Here is a 27,698-nt window from a genome sequence, read left to right as displayed (position 1 = left end):
CAAGCTGGTTGCTCTTTATATACATAGTCAAAACTTAACCAATAATTCAATTAGTAAAAGAGAAGGTGTAATTAACCGTTCAAATTACTTGCTGGTACAAAACGTGCTTGTAGGCAAACCATTACTAAGCACAACTCACTGCAATGTCCAACAAAGTATATGCATAAACTCAATAATCAATTGTTGGTGTGTGCACAGATTACCATAAAAATATACAATGTTAAAAATATGCAATATTAAAACTATGCAATGTTAAAACAATGTTCAAAAGCCAATACTATACACATGCTAGTATGCTAAAAATATTAAAATGTGCTGTTTATTCAGCAAAATTTTATTTCTATATGTAAACCCTGAAAACACTGGAAAACCGAAAATTCATAATTTAGCCTTCCTTAACCTCAGGACGCTGCTGATGCTACAAGCGTCATTGAGCCCTGGTCGCCTTCCCGCATCTAGCTTCAGCTGCCATAACTCTTTATATTCTAAAAGAGACCCCCAAGTCCCCCCCACTTTGTAGATGCCAGAATAACATAGCACCATCGTCCATCTTTATCTGTATTAGAATCTAATCTAAAATTTTGTCCTTATATTGGTCTTTAATAATTATAGCTACCCCAGCACTATTTGACTTACCTTCCAATGCTATTACTTCTCTGATCCATTTCTTTTTTTTTATATCAACCCATTGATCATTCATTAAATGCGTTTCTTGCAGTAAAATAAACCACGCCTTAGCCTGCAACAATATATGTAACAATAGTTTCCACTTCTTTAAATTCTGGAGCCCTTTACCATTCCATGAATCTAATTCCCACATTACCAAAGTTGACTGTACAATAAATGTTTTGGAGAGAAAAGATAAAAAAAAAATGCAGTATATTCAAAACCATACATGATCTGGAAGCAATTCATATATCCCGTCCTAAACCAGTGCTTACCCACTCTAACCCCGGACCAGGACATATATAGGTCTTGTGTAATATAGAATAACAGAAGGTTTAAGAAAAGAAACAAACAGGAAAACATCACATTATAAAATTTCAAACATGTTCCATAGTTGAGACCTATATAATCTAACTTAACTATGACAAAGCCTAAACTAAACATTCCCCAACAAGCACTGCATTGAGCTACATCTCCCCAATCAAGTATATTTAAGCAAATCAAATTAAAATACAATATTACAGTATATATGAAAATAAATTGAAAAAAGGAAGTATTAATATTTGGATTAGCTATCTATAGATAAACCGCATGCATAGAGACACACACACACACACACACACACACACACACAAAAAAAAAACATTAAAATATAACCCTATGTTAAAATAAATATATAGTTAAATACAGGTATCCCTGGATATAAACCCACACTAACATAGTTTTATACTAAAGCAAACTACTAACTAACTAATATAAAATGCATTATCACTTTAACACAGTACATTATGAGCTATAATGAGAGGCATATTTATACAAACATTACTAAATCCCTGCACCCTCTCTAAATAATATAACCACAAAAGTCTACATAAACATGTATAAGAGAAACAAATAAAATATTCCTATGTGCTTACTTTACCATACAACAGTGTTATTTTGAAGTTAAATGAATAAAAATATATTAAAACAGTTTCCTTTGGTTTCCCAAGCCTGGAAACCCTGTGAAATATTTGCAATGGGGGACTGCTTTTACAGACGGACTCCCAGAAGTGTCACAGCGAAATCTGCACCCACTACAGCATTTTAGGCACTTCCTGTCTTCCTCCTCGTCGAAAACACTTCGTAGAAGCCATAAAACGATGGGAAACGAACACAGGTAATCAAGATAAGCAAAAAACAAACAGTTTTATTACTCTGGAAGAGGTCTAGAGCTTTTTAAACGCAAACAAAGGATTATCCAGTCCTGGGAACACAGTAAACAATGGATCCGACCTCAGCAGCATGCCAGTCTCAACGAAAGTTCAATTCAAGTCTCTGATACAGGTAAAGCCTTGAAAACTTTAAGAAACAGATTTTTTGCCTCATTTTTAGTGGAAATAACATGTTTAATCCCATCCATTGTAAATATAAGCATATGTGGGTATTTCATTTGAAACTTAATTTGTTTGTCAATAAGAAATTTACAGTATGGAGACAAAGACTGTCTAACTTGTCTTACCTGTATGGGTAAATCCTGTGACAGATATTTTATTATTTTTCCACATGATATAGCATCCAGTTTGTTTTACAGTAGTAAGTATTCTGCTTACATCCTGATAGTTAAGTATTTTAACATATACAGGTCTAGGAAAGTTAGATGCTTGTGACTCTCTCAAAGCTCTGTGCGCTCTTTCAATAATAAATTGTTTCACCCCATCAGAGTCATTTAACAGCACTTCAAATATTTGTAATATGGATGGAATTAATTCATTATACTGAATAGATTCTGGAATCCCCCTGAGAATAATATTGTTTCCCCTGGATCTTGCTTCTAAGTCCGTAAGCTTGTTTTGCATAGCCTGTATATCCACATCATGTAGATTAGTTTTCTTTTCAAGTAAAGTTAATTTATCCTCATTTTCAGAAATTCGAGTTTCTGTCTTGTCCATTCTCTCCAGCAACTGAGTACATGAGTTCCCAAATGTTTGTATTTGACAAGTCAGTTCTTTCAGAGCTTCTTGTATGGGTAGCAGAGCATTTCTGATATCTTCCATGTTAAATGGTTGTTCAGGTTTAGATTTGGTCCCTGATTTCTGTTGTTCCTGTATTTTAGTAATTTTTTGTCTTTTAGAAATCACATCCTTTTTCAGGTGACTGCAATTCCGAAAGTTTTGTTTTAGTAGTGGTTGTATCCATGTTTTTTTCCTCTTTTGACATCTTATTTGAACACAAAGACTTGCAGTATAGAAAGCACATGGTTCCTTTGTTTACTTCTCTCTGCAGAGCCAGCTAATCTGTTGTAATCCAGTGAAATATATTCCTTTTTTCCAGTTTTTCTTCTTAGTAATAGATAGTTAAGTGTAGTTGAAGTTATTTTATCGAAGATTTGATGTTAAAAGCTTTATATTATCCACTCAGGGTTTAGATTTCCTCAGGTTAATTAGAGAGCTGCAGTTCAGCAGTGCTTACAGAACGGCAGCCATCTTTGAATCACCAAAAGAGTTGAAGGAATTTATTTGGGAGGGAGAGAGATGGAAATTGTTAAGTGGGATAAGATGATCTTCCCCAAAAGAACAAGGCTGTTTTTGACTACCTTTGAAGGGACACTTTACAGCTATACAGTTAAGGCTCATATATACATCACACAAGCAGACTATTATAAATCAATGTGTAAAGGTATGATGATGAAGAAAAGGGGTGGAGTTTGACAAACAAGGAGAGAGAGTAGGATTTTGGATGCATGTCTTTAATGACAATAAAAACAATCATACAAAAAATTATATTCATAAAGCAGCAGAAAATATTCTAAGAACTAAGCCACCACGGGAAATGAGATTTTACCAATAGGGTTGACTGCTAGAGATATAGAATACAGTCAAGAGGGGGCTAGAATTTACTGGAGAAAACTGAAAAAAGGAACCAAGATACTGGGGGCAAACAACTAGAGACAGAAAAGTAACTGAGTGGGGTGAGGACAAGCAGACATCTGGACTGTAGTTTAGAGACTGCTTCTCTTCCACAGACTGATATGAGAGTGTAGGCAAAGAGAAAGGAATGTGGAAATGTTAAGTGAAAGACAGATCTGGTAGGGTTTTGAGCTGAATCTAGAACAGAAGCTGCTGTTAAGTATGTGACAAAGTCCAGCAGGTTTAGAATTTGCTTGGAAGTGTTTGCATACCTATTTTTAAACTCCAAGCAGACTACAGAGAAATCTTCCTCAGGTAGAAATCAGATGCTGGAGGTATGATTGGAGTGAGAGAATTGAAAACATTTTTGCCATTTTAACAACTGGCAGATTTTAATAACTCATTACAGGCACTTTGTCACAAATGATGAGGGGAACAAATGGTTCTTCTAAACTAGGAAAAAGGATCTCAAGTGCCTAGACATAGCAAGGTCTTACTAAGTTTAAATTTACAGGCTGGAAAAACAATTACAAAAAAAATGAAAATCAACATTTAAACCAACTTAACTGAAGTACTTTACATTTTAAAGGTGATAAAACAACTGGACATGGCATCTTTAGAAAAGGGAGCAAGCAAATTATATAGAAATAATTGGAATTCATGGGAATGACACATGCAGTATAGAAATAAATGGAATTCGTTGGAACAATACATGCAGGAGTGAGGATTTAAAAATGTCAGTAATTGAGCAATTTATAGAATACAAGAACAAACAATTGTTAAAAAAATATACATTAACACATGAGAAATATTGCTATGTATATGCAACTATGTCACCTTTGAAGTTTAAAGATGTTTTTTAAAAAAAGACTTTATAGATAAAATAAAATAGCAAAGTGGTACACAGAAAGGGACAAAGGCATATTTTTTGTTCCCTTTGGAAACAAATGAATGAATCCAACAGCTAAACCTAACAGAGAATACCAAAATGTCTGCAATCATAGTATAACTACATTTGATCTGATACAAATAATACCAACCACTTAAAATAGAAACAGTACATACATTTCATCATTACAGTTCAACAAGCCTAGCAACAAAAATCTCAAACCATCTTCCCAACCCACTTACTAATGCCCTTTACATTTTGTACAAACTACATAGCTTTAAACTATTCACTACCTATCACAAAACAAGGAAAATTTCATAGCATATAATTAGAAGTTATGTACCTACCATAACGTTCCATGTTAGTTGTCTTCTCTCGCCTTCATTCTTGCTGGATGGGACCGCGTCCCTAGCACCTCTATCCTGGGTGGCTCAATGGAACAGACTCTTGAGAACAGTGGAACCAAAGCTTGCTCTGTCCCTGGAGGCCAAATCCAATTTGTAATGAGAAACGAAGGTATGAGGAGTGGCCCAAGTGGCTGCTGCAAAAATAGTATCTAAGGGTAGTCTAGCCTGAAAAGCTGTAGAAGTGGCTAGACCTCTTGTGGAATGAGCTTTAGGTTTTGAGTTCAACTGTCTGCCCCTAAGCTGATAAATGTCAGAAATGGTGGAAGATAGCCATCTGGATAAGGTCACTTTAGAAACAGGGAGACCCTTTTTATTTTCAGCATAAGACAGGAAGAGCTGATCGGACTTCCTAAATTGCTTTGTTCTGTCCAAGTAATATCTAAGTTGGCGATGAACATCTAGGTAATGCAATTTTTGATCCGCCCTGTTAGAATAATTTGGAAAAAATACAGGGAGATCAATGGATTGGTTTAAATTCGTCTTAGAAGCAACCTTGGGCAAAAAGGATGGATTGGTTCTCAAGGATACTCTGTGTTTGTAGAAGACCAAATAAGGGGGACGAACGCAGAGGGCATGAAGTTCAGACACTCTTCTAGCCGAGGTAATAGCGACTAGAAAAAGTGTCTTCCAAGAAAGAAACTTTAATGAACATGAAACAGCCGGTTCGAAAGGGGGAAGTATCAAGGATGCCAGCACTAAATTTAAGTCCCACTGTGGTGGAGGATCTCTAACAGGGGGTTTAAGAAGGAACACTCCTTTGAGAAAGGCTTTACAAAGTTTGTGGGGCATAATGTTGTGGTCTGCAAACCCGACATGGAAGTTCGAGATTGCAGCCAACTGAACTTTGACTGTGGAAGACGAAGAACCTGAGTGAAAAACTGCCGCAAGGAAATCCAAGACCAACTGAATAGGGGCAGTAAAGGGGTCTATGTTCTTAGACTTTGCCCAAAAAGAGAAGCGTTTCCACTTGCTAGAATAAATCCTCCTGGTAGAGGACTTAAGAGAAGCTACTATGATATCTCTAATGGGGTTAGAGATCATAGGAAGTCTGGCTAAGGAAGGAAGTGGAGCAACCAAGCTGTGAGGATGAGGGAAGGAACGGACCAGTGCAGTTGACCCGACTGGTGGGTCAGAAGATCTGGAACTGGGTCCAGATGCCAAGGCTGCACCAAAAGATGGCAATGAAGGAACGGGAACCAAATTTGTCGAGGCCAGTAAGGGGCAATGAGAATCATTTTGGCTCTCAAGACGGTAGCTTTCTGGAGTACTTGTGGTATCAAAGGAAAGGGAGGAAAGGCATAAAGGAGTCCCCGGGGCCAATCTTGGGTGAGAGCGTCTCTGAGGGGGATGGCCCGGAAGTGGGAAGAGAGAGAAGAAGTCTGGGCATTTGCTGTTTTGGGGTGTAGCAAAAAGATCGCAGCATGGGTGGCCCCACTTCTGAAAAATCTCCTCCACAATGGATTGTTTGAGAGACCACCCGTGAGGCATGAGAATAGCTCTGCTCAATCTGTCCGCTATTATGTTGGTTTTCCCGGGGATATGCATTGCTACCAGAAACCGATGAGAGGAGATCGCCCATTGCCAAAGTCTGAGAGCTTCTCGACACAAGGGATAGGACTTGGTTCCGCCCTGCTTGTTGATGTACCACACGACGGACATGTTGTCTGTGTGAACTGCAATAGTCCCTAAAGGAAGAAAGTCGTTGAGGGCTTGCAACGTTAAAAGCACTGCTCTCATCTCTAGGACATTTATGTGCAGGTGGTATTCGAACGGTTGCCACGTGCCATGAACCATCCTGCCCTGATAATGCCCCCCCCACCCGATCAGGGAGGCATCCGAAGTGACCGTGGCTACCGGGGCCGGGGGAACAAATGGTCTGCCCTGATGGACTAGAGGAGAGGAAATCCACCAGGATAGATGGTTCTTGCAGGTTTGTGTCACCAGAATCTTGTGACGCATGGGAAGCTGCTGGAAGGACCATTGGGTGAACAACATCCATTGTAGGAGACGCATGTAAAAGCGGGCCAGAGGAAGTGTTATGGCAGCTGCCATGAGGCCCAATACTTTCAGGACCAACCTGGCTTGTGCCCTTTTGCTGGATAGGATGATCCGAACATGGTTTTGGATATCTAGGATTCTCTGACTTGTTAGGTTTGCTGACATCCGAGTAGTGTCTAGATTTGCGCCTATAAAAGTAATAGATTGGCAGGGCAACAAGGAAGACTTTTCGAAGTTGACTGAAATTCCTAAGTGACCACAGAGACGTAGAGTGTAATCTCTGGCTTGGAGAAGTTGATGCCTGGTGTTGGCTGAGAGGAGCCAGTCGTCGAGATACGGAAACACCTGGAATCCTTGACGTCTCAGGTGAGCCGTGACCACTGCCATGCATTTGGTGAACACTCTGGGGGCTGTAGTGAGGCCAAAGGGCAGGGCTCTGAATTGAAAATGACTGGTCCCCAGCCGAAAGCGGAGCAAATTTCTGGAGCGTCTGTGAATCTTTATATGACAGTACGCATCCTGAAGGTCTATGGAGCACATCCAGTTGTCTTTGCCCAGAAAGGGCAAAATCGATTGAAGTGTGACCATCCGAAATCTTGTCTTTTTGACAGACTTGTTGAGCCTGTTGAGGTCTAATATTGGTCTCCAGTCTCCCGTCTTTTTGGGGACCAAAAAGAACCTTGAGTAGATTCCGGACTCTAAATGATCTTTTGGTACTGGCTGGATGGCCCTTTTCTTTAGAAGCTTTGACACCTCTAATTTTGCAGTTTCCCTTAGACCGGGTGGTACGTCTGGAAGGGAACCTCTTTGAGGGAAGGGGCTTTCCTCAAAAGGAATCTTGTAACCCTCGGATATGATCGACTGTACCCATTTGTCTTGAGAGAGGGAAAGCCAGGCTTCTGGGTACAGCAACAATCTTCCCCCGACTGCCTCCAAGGGTGGGCAGTCAGGCAACACCTCAGGGATGCTGGAAGGGCTTGTCAGAGAGGCTCTCTGGAGCCCTGGTTCTCTGGACCTCTGCCCCTAGGGTGGCGTCTGTTATTATTACCCCCTCTGCCTCTGGGGGTAAACTGACCACGTGCATCAGGCGTGACTCCTTGTGATTTCCGGAACCACATTTTCCCTCCCTTCTGACCTTTGGGGTAAGGTCTAGAAGGAGTGGAGAAATGGACTCCTACGGCAGAAAGAGTCTTGCCGTCCTGCTCGCACCTGGTCAAAGTGTCCTTCACCTGAGGGCCAAACAACGTTGTCCCATCAAAGGGAGAGTTTGTGAAGGACACCTTAAAGGGGTCTGCAAAATTACAGAGCCGCATCCAGGACTGACGTCTGAGGGCCACTCCTGTGCCTGCAGCTCTACTCGCCCCATCAGCTGCATAAGAAATGAGCCGCATGGAGGAGTTGGTTAAGGAATTTAGGATTCCCAGCTGAGAGGCGATCTTTTCTTGAGCCCCTGCTGCTGACGGATCCTGTACTACTTCACCTAGCTCTTTGAGGATGTCTCTCTGAAGTCTGGTGAAGTGACACAAATAATTCAGCGAATGCATAGCAAAGGTCGCTGAGGAAAACATCCGCTTGCCATACCTGTCCATGGTCCTAGACTCCTTGTTAGGAGGATGGACTGGCACGGAAGGATCTGCAAGTTCCTTCTTGGTGGCCGCCACCACCATGGCATCAACCGGGACACCCTTAGTAAGAAACTGCTTTTCAGCAGGGGCCGTGATAAACTTTGAAGGTCTCCTAGGGACTGGTTCCACGGAATCAGGAGATGCCCACGCCTTTCGAGCTATGACTTCCATAAGGGGGTCGAAAGGCGGAGGCACCCAGGAGGTGGAGGGTCGAGATCCAGAAGCCTCCAGGTATACCGATTCATCCTCGGAGGGATTAATGGAGGGCCAGTTCCCCCTCTGTTTCAGGAGTTCAAGGATGTCTGAAAAGGAGACATCCTCAGAGGGAGATCTTGGGGACCCCTCCGACTCATCTAAATCGGTATCTGATGTTGTAGACTCAGGGGAGTCTAAATGCTTCCTCTTGCAGGTCCTCTTGCGGGGTTCACCTGAAGGATCAGGAGAAACCTCGGAAGAGGAAGTCCTTCCCAATGGGGAAACCTGGGGCGATGGATCTCTGGGTCCGGGAGCAAGAGAGCGGGAAGAGGCATCTACAGGCACCATAGAGGGAGGAGCTAAAGGAACAAACTGCTGGCTAAGCTCTGGGGCTAGCACACTCCTCATCACCTCGAAGGCTCCCCTTCCAGGGAGGGCCGAGATCCCGTCGAAGAAACAGGGATCCCTGGTCCCACTGAAAGGGAAGGCTCCGAAGCAGATGTCGGGGCCGAGCTCACCAAGGCCGAAGCTCCGAGAGGGAGAACGGGGTCGGACAAGGGTCTGATGCCACTCGCCCCCTTGGAACCGACCAGGGAAGCCCGATGCCCGGATCCCTCCAAGGAAGGTCTCAAGGAGGAGATAGGAGTCGAGGACGACGGAGCCGAAAGGTGTGGTATCGGCCAAGCAGCAACAGTCAAGGTACCACATCTCGGCTCCGAACTCTGTAGGAGAGTGCAAGGAGGAATCTCAGGGGGGTGCAGAATAGCTGACGTCTGATGAGACGGGCTATGGAGCATCTGGGCTAGTGCCTGTGATTTTAATAGCCTACTCACCACTCTCTCTAAGTCGTGGTCTGAGAGCCTGGAAGACCTCAATGATCGGCTCCGATGGCTCCACTCCGAAAGCAAGGGAGAGGCTGGAGCCGAGTGTATAGATTCCAAAGAAGGAGATCTAGACCTCTTCTTGGATGGAGCCATCGGAGCCGAAGAACGTTCGGCTCCAGGCGGAGCAGACAACTTGTCGGCTCTGACAGGAGACAAAGATATCTCGGCTCCAGCCGGAGCCGAGACATGCTTTGACGCTAGGGTGTCGGCTCCAGACGGAGCCGACACAGGTGCCGAAGCCAGGGTATCGGCGCCGACCGGCGCCGGTACTGAAACTTCCAACAAGGAAGGATCGGCTCCAGACGGAGCCGATGTAGACTCCGGCGGAGTCGGAACCAAGATCACAGACTTGGACACCGAAGCCTGGGTCTTGGGAGGCTTGGAGGGCTTCCCAGAGCCGACCTTAGCCAGGGAGCTCTCTGGTTTAAGAAAAACCCTGAGGATCAACTTATTTCTACATTCCTGCAGGACTCTCTGGCTGAAAGAATGACATATAGCACAGGAGTCCTGCAGGTGTAGGGGTCCCAGGCAATAAATACAAGAAGTGTGACCGTCTGTCAGAGACATCTTCTGACAGCACGAGTCACACTTCTTGAAACCTGAGACCCTAGTATCTTTGGACATGTCTCAGTCCTAAAACACTCACACACACCAATCAGCCCAAAGAAGACACTAACTAATAAAAAATTCTTAATAACTAATAAGTTAGTTATTATTGTAACAGTGACACAACACACACACACCTGAGGGAAATCCTGACAGGAACTGTGAGGGTGGGAAAGGCCTAAGGCCCGAAACACTGAAACTAAGTGAACTAAGAGGAATGGGTATGGAGCTAAGTGAATAAAGTACACTGAAGGGATATCAAGACTAAAAGACTAAAATTTAGAGTTTTGAGACACCTAAAACCTTACAAATAGCAAGAAAAATATCACTTACCAGGAGCTGGTAAAAAGGATGACCTCATTAGCGAGCGCAAACGAGATCTGGGTATTACCGCCTTGCATCATGGGATATGGGGCTGCCTCGAGCTGGTAAAAGTGACTCTCGATCTTAGCAAGTGCCGAGTCGGAGCCGAGGATCGGCTCCGAACCCATCCAGCAAGAATGAAGGCGAGATTGACAACTTAACATCTGAAGTTTTACAAACTTCAGGGTCCCTCAACTGCAAATTATCACTCAGTTTAATAACAATTGTATAAACACCCCACAATAAAAAAAAATATTAAAACTAGCCATAAGAGCCAGTGTTGGTGGAGGGACAAAACTTTGACTATGTCACTAGGTGAACATAGATTAATTAGTAACTTGGGCACTTGGTGGATCTTGCTGGGGGGTGCAGCATGGACAGAAACAGCTACAATCTCTTGGAAGAGGGGGTGGCATTGCAAAGAACATCCCTAGGGATTTCAGCTCACCAAACCACTGCATCGTGGAAGCCTTCATTAGTGATTGCACAAAGTGTGTACTCACAAGAGGGATGGCATATGGGGCCTGCTGTGACTTACAGCTTGTCCCCTACCCATGTGGTAAGGTGAAGACTACACACAATGTACTCATTTTCCAGAATGCAAGCAAGAGCACCAGCAATGCACATGGCTTCTCAAGATAACTCCTGCTCCATACAGTTCTTCCTGAGCTTTTGTACTCTCCCTATCATAATGAATACTACAACAGTGATATGGAAAGACACGGTACAGTTGTGTAAAGTCTTACCATAACAGCAGAAGCTCTTCAATTCACTGTTGCAGTATTCATTCCCTCGCCCCTCCCCCACTCCTTTTTCCTTCTGACACAAACCCCCAGTATTATCCCAATAGACAAGACACGTGTTATTACAGAACATTACTACAACCAATAACCCCAAAATATGCATAACAACACTGGCCTACTGCAGTACTAGGCCCCATACGTCTCAGTCACTGGAAAATAATTGCACAACCAGCTATCGCACTACATCTCCAAATATGGTCTACTTGCCAAAATGCAACAAGGATTTAGAAAACGATACAATACTCAAAAACCAACATATGTAGCAACTAACCATGTATACCAAACAGTGAAGAAAGGAAATCTTGTACGAGGCATCTTTACAGACTGGAAGCACTCTTTTGAATAAGGAAAGCACTATCTTACAGAAATTTTTAAACAACTTTGACATAGCTCAGTCAGCCCTGAAAGGGTTCTTTTCTTATCTTTAAAACAGATCCTTTAAAATTCAGAACAGTAATAAGATGGAGACCCACGAGGATCCATACTGGGCCCTCCATCAATCTATTTGTTCATTATGAACTGCACATGGTTTGCAGCGGACACCATTTACAGACCAAATACCACTTTATCCAGACTTCTACTTTCACAAAATTTACAAAAGGACTAATACATGTGACTGCTTGCTCAAAATAGACATGGTCATACTCATTAACTGTAGAAAAACTACTACAGTGTTGCTTGGTAACCCATCAAATACTCAAAAATAACCCAGCACTGAACATCTTGGACCCACAAAGAAGACTGTTAACTGGAAAACAGGAGAGCTTATTTGAACAGCATCTTTTGTTCACCATTCATCAAGTTCTAGCACAAATCAAAGTGACCTGTAAGCATTCTAATCTATTCACCTAGTATGACAAAAGATTTACAAAACTCAAAATGGCATTTACCTGTGGCTGAATACTGCTAATAACTCGGTGCAGAGCACACACAAAAAAGAAGTTATGTCCTTACCATAACGTTCCATGTAGAGTGTTCATCTCACCTTTGTTCTTACACACGGGTTCGGAGCCGATCCTCAGCTCCGAGTCGGCCGAATTGCAAAGCTCTGAATCTCAGAGAAGCTCGAGACCAGCCCATATCCCACAATCCTCCCTGCCATTACTCAGATCTAGTTTGCAAGCAAACCAGACGAAAGGATCCAACACCTGCGTTGCTAGAAGCATACACTCTCTTCAGCCATTCAGAGACACTCTCTCACCATAGCAATAACTAATGGTCTAAGCATATATCCCATGACAAACAGGACCATATACACCGCAAAGGGTCAAGACACGTCGATCAGACTCTAATCCTACCAGTTCTTCCAAACACATGGAATGTAAGAACAAAGGCGAGATGAACACACTACATGGAACGTTATGGTAAGGACATAACTTCTTTATGTAAGAGTGTTCAATCACGCCGTTTGTTCTTACACATGGGTAGCATCCCTAGCTCCGTGACCCCGAGTGACTCATGGAAGAACATTCCTAAGCACAGTGGAACCAAATGATGTCCTATCCTTGGAGACCTTGTCCACTCTATAATGAGTGATGAAAGTATGTGGTTTAGACCACGTGGCTGCTGCACAAATAGTGTCCAAAGGCAAGCGAGCCGCATGAGCTAAGGAGGTGGAAACGGATCTGGTAGAATGGGCCTTAGGTTTGTTTGGTAAGAATTGGTTTGATTTAGAGTATGCAAATGTTATACAGTCAGCAAGCCATTTAGATAGTGTACGTTTAGTAATTGCCATGCCCTTTTCATTGTCTGCAAAAGCGACGAAGAGTTGATCCGTTTTTCTGAAAGCTTTGGTCCTGTCTAAATAAAATCTTAGCTGCCTGTGAACATCCAACTTGTGCAACATGTACTCCAGTTTGTTAGTATGGTTTTTGAAAAAGGTAGGGAGTTCTATAGACTGGTTAATATTCGTAACTGAACATACTTTTGGAAGGAAAGATGGATTTGTACGCAAAGAAACCCTGTCTGGGTGGAATATCAGGTAAGGTGGTCTAACCGATAATGCCTGCAGCTCTGAGACTCTACGAGCTGAGGTCACGGCGACGAGAAACAGCGTCTTCCACGACAAGAACTTTAGGAGGCATGACGAAACAGGTTCAAAAGGTGGCAACATGAGTTGCGAGAGCAGCAAATTCAGGCTCCATGGAAAAAAAGGTTTTCTGACAGGCAGTCTAAGATGGAAGGTTCCTTTCAAAAAGGCTTTACAAAGCCTGTGAGACATAATGGAAGAACCTCCCTCACCAATATGGACGTTTGATATGGCCGCCAACTGTACTCTTAGAGTGGAAGTAGAAGCTCCTTCGTGAAAAAGGATGGATAAGAATTCTAACATTTTACGTAAAGGAGCTACCAAGGGATCTAAGTTTTGACTAGATGCCCAATATACAAAGCGTTTCCACTTACTCGTACAGAGCTTAGTAGTAGAGGCTTTATGAGAAGCAACTAGGATGTGTTGAACTGACGGAAGGAGTAGATGAGACCTGGCTAGGCAGGGAAGTGGAGCAGCCAAGCTGCTAGTTTGAGGGACTGTAGAGACGGGTGAGAAACGCCCGACGAGTGTGTCAGCAGGTCTGGCACTGGGTCCAGAATCCACGGTTCCTCTATTTGATGAGCTCGAAGAAAGGGAAACCATATTTGACGAGGCCAGAATGGGGCTATGAGTACAATAGTCCTTTCCAGGTACCTGGCTTTCTGTAGAAATCTGGGAATCAATGGAGTCGGTGGGAATGCATATAGGAGACCCAGGGGCCAATCGTGTATCAGTGCGTCCCTGGGGACATCCCCCGGAGGGGGTAGAAGGGCAAAGTAGCTTCTGCATTTTGCATTCAATGGGGAAGCAAACAGATCACAGCAAGGCTGGCCCCATTTGCGGAAGATCTTTTCCGCCGTCTGTGAATTCAGGGACCACTCGTGAGGTAACAGGATGGCTCTGCTCAACCTGTCCGCAATGACGTTGGATGACCCTGGGATGTGCGTTGCTATCAGAAAGCGACCCGTGGACTCTGCCCATTGCCAAATTCTCATGGCCTCTCTGCATAACGGGTAAGACCTGGTTCCCCCTTGCTTGTTTATGTACCAGACTACAGACATGTTTGTCTGCCTGAACTGCTACTGTCCCTAGAGGTAAGAGGGCTTGGAAGTGTTGCAACGCTAGGAACACCGCCCTCAACTCCAGAACATTTATATGTAGGGTGTACTCAATGCTGGACCATTCTCCTTGGACTGTTCTTCCCTGAAAAAGGCCCCCCCCCCCACCCTATCAGGGAAGCGTCCGTGGTTATTGTGGCTGTTGGAATGGGTAGAACGAACGGACGACCCACAGTGAGGTTCTGGTTGCGCACCCACCATGAGAGGTCTCGTCTGCAAGATTCTGTTATCCTGATCTTGTGTGTTAGGAGTAGGTGTTGGAACGACCACTGCGCAAAGAGCAGCCATTGAAGAATCCTCATGTGTAACCTTCCCATAGGGACTGCAATTAATGCGACTGCCATCAGTCCCAACACTTTTAACACCAGTTTGGCCGGGGCTTTCTTGCTGACTAGAAGTAGTAGGACCTGCTGTTTGAGCGTTGAAGCTCTTACTGGGGGGAGTTTTAGTAGTGTTGATCGTGTATTTAGATTTCCTCCGATGAAGGAAATACACTGTGAGGGCGATAAGCAAGACTTTTCGAAGTTTATGGATATCCCTAAGTGGGAACAAAGGCTGATTGTATAGTCTCTGGCTTGCAATAGTCGATGCTCGGTGGTGGCGGTGAGGAGCCAGTCGTCCAGATAGGGAAACACCCAGAATCCTTGTCGTCTCAAGTGAGCCGCAACTACTGCCATGCATTTGGTGAATACCCTGGGGGCTGAGGTGAGTCCAAAGGGCAGAGCTCGAAACTGAAAGTGACTGGCCCCCAGCCGGAAGCGCAGGTGATCTCTGGACAGTCTGTCCATTTGATGTGGTAGTACGCGTCTTTGAGATCTATAGAGCACATCCAATCGTCCTTCTGTAAGAATGGAAGGATCGATTGAAGCGTGACCATCCGGAACTTTTCCTTCTTCACGAAGTTGTTGAGATGGCTGAGATCTAAGATCGGTCTCCAGTCCCCTGTCTTTTTTGGAACTAAAAAGAACCTTGAGTAAGTTCCGAATCCTCTTTGGTCCGCTGGGACTGGTTGGATGACTCTGTTTTCGAGCAGCTTTGAAATTTCTACAGCTGCTAGTTTTCGCAGATGGGGTGGCACGTCTGGAAATTTTCTTTGTAGAGGTGGTGTTGAAATGAAGGGGATTTTGTATCCTCTGGTTATAATGCTTTTTAAAGCACACAAACAAGAAAAGCCAGCAAACAATGACCAGATGCATGAAATATTGTATTGTGTGTTAACAATACATAAGTACAAACAGCACACAGACTGGTTTCGGCTGGAAACCAAGTACACAGCCTTCTTCAGTGTATAATGCTTTTTACCCAAGAATCTGAAGTAATGTTTAGCCAGGCCAGTGGGTATAAAGCTAAGCGACCCCCGACTGCCTCCAGAGCAGGACAGCCGGGCCTCCGTTCAGGAGTGCTGGAAAGGTTTCCCAGGGACGGAATCCCTGTCGCCTTGGTTATGCGGACCCCCACTGCCGCCGGGTGGCGTCTTCCATTTCTACCCCCTCCTCTGCCTATGGAGGGGGTATCACTCTGTGTGGTCTGGAAAGATCCCCGATTCTTATGGAACCACATTTTTCCGCCTCGTTGCCCTTTGGGGTATGGTCTAGTAGGAGCGGAAAAACGGACCCGACAGCAGACAGGGTCTTTCCCTCTTGCTCGCACCGAGTGAGAGTCTCCTTAACCTTGGGCCCGAAATTTGTGGCGCCATCAAAAGGGGCACTGGCAAAGGAAGACTTGAAGGCTTCCGCAAAGGAGCACAGCCGCATCCATGATTGTCTTTGAAGAGCAATCGCTGAAGCTGCAGCTCTACTCGATCCCACGGCTGCATAAGAGATGAGCCTCATGGATGAGTTTACTATGGATGTGAGGGTGTTAAGTTGTGCTGTTACCTTATCTAAAACAGCAGCATCTGTGTTACCCTGGAGGGTATCTGTCAGCTCCTTGATGAGATCCCTCTGCAAACGTGTGAAATGGGTCAGGTAGTTTAGCGAACGCATGGAAAAAGTCGCTGAACTAAAAATGCGCTTCCCATATCTGTCCATAGTTCTAGAATCCTTATTAGGAGGATGAACAGATGAGGAAGACTCAGACATCTCCTTTTTCGTGGCTGCCGCCACCACCATAGCGTCGACAGGGACTCCCTTGGCGAGATAAGATTTATCTTGGGGGGCAGTGATGAATTTGTTTGGTTTCCTAGGTACTGGTTCCACTGTGTCAGGTGTCTCCCACGCCCTTCGAGCAATCAAATCCATTAATTCATCAAAGTGCGGGGTCACCCAGGAGGTAGAAGGTTGAGCCCCAAAAGCCTTCAGCAGCACCGACTCATCCTCAGAGGGGGCTAGGGACTGCCAATCACCCCTCTGTTTCAAGATATCTAGGATGTCTGCAAATGACACATCCTCCGAGGGTGATTTGGGGGACCCCTCTGCCTCATCCAAGTTGGTGTCAGACGTTAGAGATTCCTGTGGGGAATCTATGTGCCTCCTCTTGCACAACCGTTTCCTTGGGACCTCATCAGAGGGGGCTTCTGGTGAGGCCTCCAAGGAACAGGGGGAACCCTCTGTGGGTGGCTGCGGCAATTGGGCTCGACGCTTGGGATGGATCGTGGGAGCAGAAACAGAAAGTGGCCCTTTTGGGCAAGGAGAAGATTCCCCTGATGATGTGGTTGTCTGAGCAGACAATACTGTCCTCATAAGGTCAAAGGCCCCCGAACCCCTGGCTAAGGGCTCCCCCGGTTCCGAAGAACATGGAAGCATCCCAGAACCAGGTACCGTGGGCTCCGACCCCGAGGACGGAGCCGAACCAGTCTGTGCCGAGGCCCCGAGAGGGAGAGTCGGCACCGAAAGGTCAGTACAACTCTCGGTCCCGGAACCAAGCAAAGACCGTCGGCTCCGCGACACCCCTAACGGTTCCGAAGGAGTCGATCGTGCAATGGACGGTTTGGGCACCGAGGGCTCCACTATCATCAGGTCATCTTCTCCCGGCTCCGAGATCTGGATGGGTCTCGAAGGAGGAACCGTTGGAGATATGGGGAGGCCTTCTACTTTCAACACCAACTGGGAGGAAACTGCAATTAACTTGGAAAGGGCTGTGTTCTCCATGAGTTTCTGCACGACATGATCCACATCTGTGTCAGACAAGGGTCTGGAAGAACGGGTCGAAGAAGCCAAAGATGGCACCGACCGAAGAATGGACGGTGGTGGCAGTTCCGACACCGGTTCCAAGATCTGGGGCTCAGTAAAAGATAAATGTTCGATGCTCGGCCCCAAGATCTGTGGAACCGGAGAATGAACCCGAGAAGATGAACTCGGAGCCGATGACATGGGCTCCGACATCTTCGACCCCTTCGAGGATTTAGAAGCCTGATCCGACTTGTCCAAAGCCTCTTGAAAGGCCGGCTTCAACAATCCTCTGTCAATAAGCTTCCTGTGTCTATCTGTCATGACCCTCCCGCTAAAGGAATGACAAATAGAGTAATCCTCTTGGAGATGGAGAGGGCCAAGACAGTAGACACAGGAAGCATGATTGTCAGTAATGGACATTTTCTGCCCACACTGACATCTTTTAAAGCCAGATTTGGCTTTTTCTGACATTGTACAGTTACAATGACAATAACTATAACAACAGGAAAAAAATTACTAATCCTAGCAATATATGTATACTAAACAGGTTATATATATAAAACTCTCACAAAAAACCATACCCAAGAAAAAAGGTTAGGCCACAAGGGTGCCTGAAGAAGAAAAATGGGTATATATATATATATATATATATATATATATATATATATATATATATATATATATATATATATATATATATCACACACACACAGCACTTCCACAATAACTACTAACTATAAGGAAGTATCAACAAGAAAAAAAAATTTGAATTCTTATCTGAAGAAATCAACAACAACAAGTTTCTATCTGGTCCGAGCTCTCCTCGATCCAATCTGTTGCAGCAGCAAACTAGATCTGAGTAATGGCAGGGAGGATTGTGGGATATGGGCTGGTCTCGAGCTTCTCTGAGATTCAGAGCTTTGCAATTGGCCGACTCGAGCTGAGGATCGCTCCAACCGTGTAAGAACAAAGGCGAGATGAACACTCTACATGGAACGTTATGGTAAGGACATAACTTCTTTTTTGTGTGTGCTCTGCACCGAGTTATTAGCAGTATTCAGCCACAGGTAAATGCCATTTTGAGTTTTGTAAATCTTTTGTCATACTAGGTGAATAGATTAGAATGCTTACAGGTCACTTTGATTTGTGCTAGAACTTGATGAATGGTGAACAAAAGATGCTGTTCAAATAAGCTCTCCTGTTTTCCAGTTAACAGTCTTCTTTGTGATCGTCTCCAAACCCGTGTGTAAGAACAAACGGCGAGAATGAACACTCTTACATCTGTAGTTAGCAGGTAACAAAATTTATCAATTCATAACACAAGCTACCCAGAGACAGCATTACTGCTCCTTTCTACAGACAGCAAAATGGTTGCCAGTAATTGCAAGAACACTTCTGTTAACTGTACAACACTGCTCTTTCTACCCTCCCCTGACTTCAATACACAGGAACAGAGATGCAAATTGCTCACTCAGCTCAAATGCAGATGACATCATCATGGCTCCCTATTGAAATCATGTCATTTTTAATGCAGAGTGCCAACACATTGAAACACCACCACCCCAAACCAAAAATACAGAAGAGAAAATATCGAACATCACTCTTCTCCTTTAAGCCCTCCATTCACCCAAAATTTATATATACCAACTCTGAGATCACCATACCTCAGAGAAAAGGGAATATGTTGACAAATGGCCATCTCAGATTTATTACATTCAAGTACACTTTTCTGTCCATTCTGTCTCAGCATTACAGGACGCAGTAAAGTGGGTCTTGACATTTCAAACGGTTACCCACTGCTCACACTTGTAAGACCTAGACTCATCAAAAATATAGGTAACAAGAAATCCTACAACCTCATGGACCTCCCTGCCACAAAAAAATCAAGACAAATTAGTGAATTGTTCTGGTATCTATCCATCTATGTCTTACCAACTAAGATGGACGGATATACAAGACTTGTGGTTAAGGTCCAACATTAGGTATCTATGTAAAGTGATTGGCTACAGTATGTAACAATATGGCTACAGATAACAGAACATTTCTTCTCCTAATATTGACCAAAGATTTGTGTCTCAAATACATACAAGAAATAACAGTTTTAAGCCACAGACAATAACAAAGAATACCTATCCTTTCTACATTGCAGGATTAAGCCTCCCTGGTGGAAGGCTTCCTAACCAGCCCTGAAGTGTTAATCAGTGCTAGACAAATTAAGTCAACAGTATGCATGTATAATACAGTCTGGAGAACATTACTTGGGCGGCTATATGTTTAATTTAGAAAGCTGATGAGTTGAGGAAAAGTTTCACTGGGATCATCCTGCCCTGCGCAACTGAAGTAGAAGGGGAAAAAGGAAAGATTGCTACTGTGACAGCTTATCTAACAAGGAACACTAACTGGATGGGTCAACAACTGGAGTCAAGTACAAGTTCTTGTCAGAAGCTAACATACTTTGGGGTCTGCAAGTGCCTAATACTGACATATGTCATGACTTCATACACAGACTATTACAGCACACAAGTTCCTGAGTCAACCAGTCCAAAACAAACAAAGAGCAAGCACACTTCACATAAATTAAGAGACAAAAATGGAGATTTGACACCTATGTTACTAATAAAATAAATGCAAGAATATACTTGCCCAACTTAAAAGGAACTGCCAACAGACAAGTAGATTCATAGGTTGGTACTAGGCTATCGGCCCTAGGGCCTATACAAGCCTAGCCATAACAATTCCCTGGATTTTTCTTCCCACAATATTTACTTCCCTGGACCCCTGTCTAGCAGGGCGATTGACGTGATCCCCGGGGTGAATTTCCTATCTCCCATTCAATCGTCAAGGTTCCTTTTGAAGAGGGCCAAGGTGGTGCTCTGCTTGACATGTATGGGCAGTCTATTCCAGAGTATGGGGAGTCTCTGGGTCAGGAACCTCTCTCTCCAGCATGTTTTCTTCATTGTGATGACAAGGTTTAGATCCCTGGAGCGTGTGGCTCTGAGGGATTGGGATTTCTTTAAGTGGAGCATGTCCAACAGCTCAGGGTTTGGCATGAATTTGTATGTTAAGCAGAGATCGCCCCTGAGTAGATGATATGCCGAAGAGTACATCTGGAGTTTTTTTTTAAACGATCAGCATAGGGCATCTGCTTTAGGCCTGTGATTCTTTTAGTGAGGTATTTCTGCGGCCTTTCCAGCTGTTGCAGATGTCTTGTGAGGTACATACCAAATAAGGTGTTGTACTCTACAATGCGTCTAATGAGGGATGAGTACAGTGGGACAATGACCTCCTTTTTTCTGGATGAAAAGCCCTTAGTGATGAGGTGTGTCACATAGAAGGATTTTCTGACTGTTGTGGCGATGTGGTTATAGAAGGTGAGACCACTGTCCACCTGTGTCCCGAAGTCTCTCATCACACTTTCGGTGTTTAGTGTACTGCCACCTATGTGGTAATGCATGGGTACATGTTTTTTCCCCAAAGGGGATAACTATACATTTCTTGGCATTAAGCTTGAGCCCATGGCTCTGGCACCAAACATCTGTTTCTGTAAGGCCATTTTGTAGAATATCCACATCATTTGGGGATTCAATAATGGCTCCCAGTTTGCAGTCATCTGTGAACTTTGTTAGCCAGAGTCCCTTAGTGTTGGTCTGTACTTCAGAGAAGTAGATGCCAAACAAGAGCGGTCCCAGGACTGAACCTTGAGGTACTCCACTTGTCACTTGTCTGGAGCTGGATTTGGAGATGGCCAGGTCTAGGATATTGGAGCCCCCTGGTGGGACAATGGATTAGATGATCCAGGGCATTGGAATTTATGAATTCCAAGAACTGTTGGGAAAAGGTGTTGGTACCTGAGTAATTTCCCAGTTAATGGCAGGGTAGTTGAAATTACCCAATATTAGGGTGTTTGGTTGTGTCTTAATATTTCCAGTATGTTTAGGAAGGTGTAGTGAAAATCTTGGGGCATGGTGGGTGATCTGTAGCAAGATACAATTTGGATTGCAGTCTTACCCAGTGTTAGCTGCACCTGGAGAATTTCAGATGCAGTGTGTTGGGCAACTAGCCTGGAGGTGTGAATATCCTTGGTGAATATGGACATTCCTCCACCTTTAGTGTTTTGGTCTTGGTTTGGTGGCCAAAAAGTGTGCTAAGAGTTGTAGCCTGGTATTGCAGGGGTGCTCTCTGGAGCCTTGAACCAGGTACAGATTAAAGTGCAGTGCAGGCACAGGAGGGACACTGGGAAGATATCGGCAACCACTCAAATAGGGTTGCATCAATACAACAGTTGCAGTCAAAGTCTGTTAAATCTACTACTTGGTACTTTTCTTTGCTAATAAATGAGTAGGATTAATCAGAAGTAATGAATTCAGAAATGTGGAAGGAGATGGCCAAGCATCAGAAGGCTAAGTTCTGAAGCAGAGATGTACCAAATGAAGGCCAAATTCTTCTGGTAATGGTTAAGACATTAATATTACAATAAGATATAAACTAAGAAATAAGTGATCTTGGCACAAATTTCTAAAATGAAATCTTTCTAATGCATGAATTAGAAGCAGTCAAACGTCCACCTGAGCAGCATTTCACTGCAAGACTTTCCAAAATGGTGGTTGGTCACCTAACAGCAAAAGATAATGCAGCTTGTAAATGACTTGGAACAATTTTGTTTGGGAACAGCAAACCTTTCCTTCTATGGAGTGAAGGACATGATCAGCTATTCAGTCATCCTGCAATCATATACTAGCTTCAAATAAACCTGAACTGATGGTGAACATTCATATTGACGACTGTCTATCCTTTGTTGTCTGCTCCAGCAAAGTAGAGAGAGACATGAATGGACTGCTTCAGAGAACTTGGAAACCACTTTCAAGAGTAAAAGGGGGGCAAACCCTAAGGATCACCTTATCCTGTGAAAAAAACATATATGCCTCAACAGTGGCCTTTAGCTCATAGAAGCGTAGGTGAGGACCACCACAGACAATAATTTCCAAGATATTAACTTTAATACCACTGAACCTGAGGATTCAAACAGGAGATAAGCAAGCCAGCCAAAACAAAAAGTTCATATCTTGCAGAAGTGAGGGATTATTCAAAGCTTTTGTATACAACTGTTTTATTTATTTTTATTTTATTTTACATTTGTTGACCAGATAGTCTGACTGGATATATGTCCATTTTCAGCGGAGGCCCGGGGAAAAAAGCTCCAAAGCAAGTACAACAATTACATAACAATTTAATTATAACATTGACGAGATACAATTATTATCAGACATAAGTAAAAACATTTTAAAAACAGATCCAAATTTTTTTTTTTTTTTTTTTTTACATATTTAGGTTGTGTGCTTTTTCACTAGAACACACAGAGAAGGATCAAAGCAACAGAAGGTTTATTAATATATTGGTTCCATGGGAAGAGAGCTTCTTCCATAGAATACATAGAGATAAAACAAAGCAACAGGAAATAGGTATAATAAACTTTAATGGAGGTCAGGCAAGAGGAGATACTATTGCACCAAACCAGTCTGATACTATCAGTCTGGATTGGTGCAAGGGCATAACCACTGTGACTTTAGGAAGATTCTTAGTTGCTTCTTGAAAAGTGGGGTGGATGAAAAGGATGTTAGTTCACTTAGAAGTTTGTTCCAAGTGTTACCAACAGAGTTAGTAAACAGGCAATCCCCAGATTTGCTGTTGGATTTTAAGATGGATACTAGTACCCTATTGGCTGATCGTAGGGTTGTAAGGTTTTTATACGGGCTGATAAGGTTACAGAGTATGGGAGTATTTGTGGGATGATGCATGATCTTTTGAATATAGTAAGTTGCTGGATAAGAAGCTGACTTTGCAATTCCAGCCATCCTAGTATTTTAAGATTTAGGCAGTGATGGGTTCTAAATGGGGCTCCAGTGGCAAATCTGGCTGTGTTGTTATAAGATGTTGCCAATTTACTGATATTGCTTTTGGAGAGGTTTGTAAAAATTGGGGAGGCATAGAGAAGGGTGGAGATTAAGTGGGTTTGGGTAATAGTAGTCCTAGCTGAAGCTGTGAGAAAGGGTTTAAGTCTATAAAGGAAACCAAGTTTTCTATTAACTGATTTAATAGATTGGTTTATATGTGTGTCAAAGTTGAGATTATGGTCAATTGTTAACCTAAAAGTTTGGCAGTCATGTCCGGAGCTATTTCAGTACCATTATTAAATATAACTGTGAAGTTAATAGCAGGGGACTTCTGAGTGGGAGTGAACAATAATATTTTTTTTTTTTTAGCGTTAAGGAGGAGACAGCGTTGATGGAACCAGTTTTCAACTAAGGTAAATACTTTTTTGGTATTGGTTTGAAGTTCTGCGGGCAAGGAGGCGGTACATATTAATGTTGAGTCATCGGCATATTGTGTACAGGTGGTTTGTGGAAGGGATGTTTTCAGATCATTAATGAAAATATTAAAGAGTAGAGGTCCCAGAATAGAGCCTTGTGGGACCCCAAGAGAGATAGGGAGCTGAGTGGATAACTTATTGACTCAGAGGACTGCTTGTTGTCTATTTCCTAGGTAGAACTTAAACCACTTGACTGTCTGGGTGTCTAAACTGTTTGTAAACGACTACAGTCTAACTTTACTTTTAAATGTTTTCCTCCAAAATTGTCAACATAATGCTTGCAAACACTGTATGGATCTATACACTCTTTTAATTTGCTTTTTTATTTTTCTATTTGTGTATTTTATTGTTTACATAAAAGTGACAGGATGAGGGATGAATCCCAGATATCAAAGATATACATCTCAAAGTTCAAGGATGAAGCACACCCACAACTGTTACAACAGTTGCACTGCAAGAAAGCAGACTTCCAGAGCTGTGACAGTTAAGAGTTGAAGAGTAAAGTTGTAGATCAGAATGAACTTTTTTCTTCTTAGGTGCTTTCCCTGGAACCCACTGACCATCAGGCCTGCAGCTATTGGACTCAAGCCGATTTGTTACGAAGCAGTGGAGATTCTCCAGTTCCACTAAAGTGGGAGCCATCTACAGGGGCCATCATTAAGCCAGTTAATCTGTGCTATTGCTTGTATCCTAGCTAATCCAGGTTCTACATTCTGAAAAAGTACAGCTGCGTCAGCAACACATCATAGCAGTGTATGTTCAAGAAGGATATCACAATGTATTGTTACTGCTTATGCATAACATTTGCATAAGGAAAACATCTGACCTTCCAGAGTAACATCCATTTCTTTCCTTGATGTCCCTTACGATTATAGCTCTTTCTTCATTACACTAATAAGGTATACATCATATAAAGAGGAAGTGCTCAAGCCATTAATCAGTTCTACTTTTTGGAAAAACATCCAGAAGTGTGCCCTGCAGGTGCATCCAGCACCTCATCCACTGCGCACACAGTTCATAAGGACTTTAGCCCTACTATTCTATTTTCCTCATATGCAAGGTTAGGGCGCCACTCAACAGAGTATCCGCTGGATCCAATGGGTGGAAATTTATACTACAGAGGTTATCTACTACTCAAACATCTCCTGTACTGGTGAGTTGCTCATAAAAACTGTACTACCTTTTATGCAAGGATCACTGCTTTGTGCTATTCCATACATTTGAGGGACTACTAAGGCAACAGTAAGCGATTTCCAAGGAGGGATACTATAGCATGTCTTGTAAAACTCACCTGGCTGTCAGACTGAACATCTAGTCTATAATGTTTGGAAAACAGACAATGTCCACTTAGCTGCCTCACAGATGCCCTGAGCTGATAACACTTGGCTGAAGAATGTAGTTGTAGTTTGTTGTCATGGCATGTTGATGGAGTCATAATTAAAAAAAAAATTATATCCTTTCCCACCTACTTGGAAATGGTCTACTTAGAGACCAGTCTACCCATTTTGCCTGCCTTAATAGAGATGAAAAGCTGAATTGTATGTTTAATATTTCTGTTTCTTGTGAAAATACTGGAACTGCCTGCGGAACTCGAAACTACACAAAATTCATTCCTCTCTGTCTTGAGGGTTAGTGAAAAAGGTAGGCAACTGACATGTCTTTTGGCAAAAAAGACAGGATGACCCTACAGCTTACTCTGCCTTAACGGAAGATTATATAGGACTCATTGCGCATGAGTGCTTGTAACTACAACAGCTTCCTGACCACTGTCACAGCCACCAAAAAGAGTTTTCCAGGAAAGGAACTTCAGGTTAACAAATGCATGAGGCTCAAATAGCACCTGTGTCAATCTTTCAGTGATAAATTTAAGCTCCCAAGGACAGCACAATGGTTTTCTGAACATTTTCAGATGCAGTGCCCCCTTCAAAAACTAACTACCCAAGAAATGGACAGACAAATGGAGGCTCCTCAGGGAGGCACAACCCTGACATTGAAAAAACACATAAGGATTGAAATATACAATAGTGTCCTCAATATGAGCTCTACCAGCTAGTCAATGGCCTGTAGTTATGTACTTAGCCAAAATAAGACTAACTAGTGCTTGGTCTTCAGGCTTCTAGCATGATACTAACAACTTCCTCAGAAAGCCTATCCTTGAAAGGTCGGGCAGAAAGGGTCCACACAGACAGTTACAGGGCTTGGGTTTTTGGTGCCTCATTCGAGTGTCCTTTGTCAGGCTCATGTAGTGGTGTGGGAAAAAAAGAAGTTATGTACTTACCATAACATTCCATCCTTGTTGTCCATTTTCATTCTTCCTCAACATATAGGTTCAGATCTGACTCAGTCGTTACACTCTAGCTCGTGGTCACCAACAAACTCACAAGCTACTTTCCTACCTATAATGCACCATCCCCAACTTCCCTCAGATTCCATTTAAATGTTGAGAGAAAGAGACTATAAAATAATTGCCATAACTGGAGTTCAACACAAGGTGCCCTTAAAGGTCTTGTTCCTCCAAAAGTCACCTGTGAGAAATGAAGGGTGGGGAGTTGAGGAAGAATGAACATGGACAACACAGATGGAACGTTATGGTAACTACATAACTTCTTTATCTGATGTTAATTTCATTCTTTCCTCAACATATGGGACAGAGTCCCCAGCTACCTAAATTCCTGGGCAGACTCTAAGGAAGGATATTCCCAAAGTATGGTTGAGCCAAAGGCCGCTCTTCCCCTCGAGATCAGATCTGGTTTGTAATGAGTGATAATGGTATGAGGATTTGACCAAGTAGCAGCCTCACAAGTATCATCCATGGATGCTCTGGACTGGAAAAAGTACAGTTTTGTACCTACCATAAATGTAGATGTCCGATAGGTATGCATCTGCAGTCATAACATATGGGTTGTCCTGCCTCAGGCAGCCCTTCGGTCGGCCGGATTCCAAAGTCTGGGTCTGGCCTCAGCTGATGTCGCACTTTCCCCGACGTCAGAGCATCTGGGGTATAAAAGCATCAGCCGACGCCATTTTCCTCAGTTTTTCTTGCTCCAGATGCCCTCTAGGAAGGCTAAATTTGGAGAAATGCAATAGAATTCCAAACATTTGTAAAATTATATATATATATATATATATATATATATATATATATACACACAAGTATATACAAACAAATACACCATAATAGATTCCCCCAGCTAGCTAAAAGAGGGGTAAACACCCTAAGAATACCACAGAGGGGTAGGAGGGAGGGTAAACCTGACTGCAGATGCATACCTATCGGACATCTACATTTATGGTAGGTACAAAACTGTACTATGTCCTTCAAGGATGCATCTGCAGTCATAACATATGGGTAGAATACCACAGCTAATCTGGGGGAGGAGGCACTAAGAAAAGGATGGTGTAGTTAAGATCCCCTGCAGGACTGCAGTAGCAAAGCCCGCTCTGGATCTGGGGTATAAAGGTAGATTGTAATGTTTGGAAAATGTATGCACGGAGCTCCAAGTAGCAGCTTCTAAAATGTCCTTGGTAGCCACCCCTCGTAGGAAGGCTGTAGTGGTGGCCGTGGCCCTTGTGGAATGAGGCCTGATGTTTGCAGGAACTGACTTTCCATGAAAGGAGTAACAAAATCGAATGCAATTTCCTATCCATTTTGAAATTGTCTGTTTGGAAATTGCTTTTCCTTGCACCCCAGCAGCATATGCTACCAATAATTGGTCAGTTTTTCTGCTACTTTTAGTTCTGTCCAAGTAG

The 27,698-nt window shown here is 43.2% G+C and overlaps 1 protein-coding gene across 5 annotated transcripts in view; it reads right to left on the bottom strand.

Moving 5' to 3' along the window:
• Nucleotides 1-27,698, bottom strand: part of LRCH3 (leucine rich repeats and calponin homology domain containing 3) — a 3,082,729-nt gene that overhangs the window by 989,243 nt on the left and 2,065,788 nt on the right. The gene's annotated exons all lie outside the window — the stretch shown is intronic.

The sequence above is a fragment of the Protopterus annectens genome, chromosome 4.part1, assembly GCF_019279795.1.
Source record: "Protopterus annectens isolate FY-2018-M chromosome 4.part1, PAN1.0, whole genome shotgun sequence".
Classification (NCBI taxonomy): domain Eukaryota; kingdom Metazoa; phylum Chordata; order Ceratodontiformes; family Protopteridae; genus Protopterus; species Protopterus annectens.
This window is presented reverse-complemented; position numbering and strand designations above follow the sequence as displayed.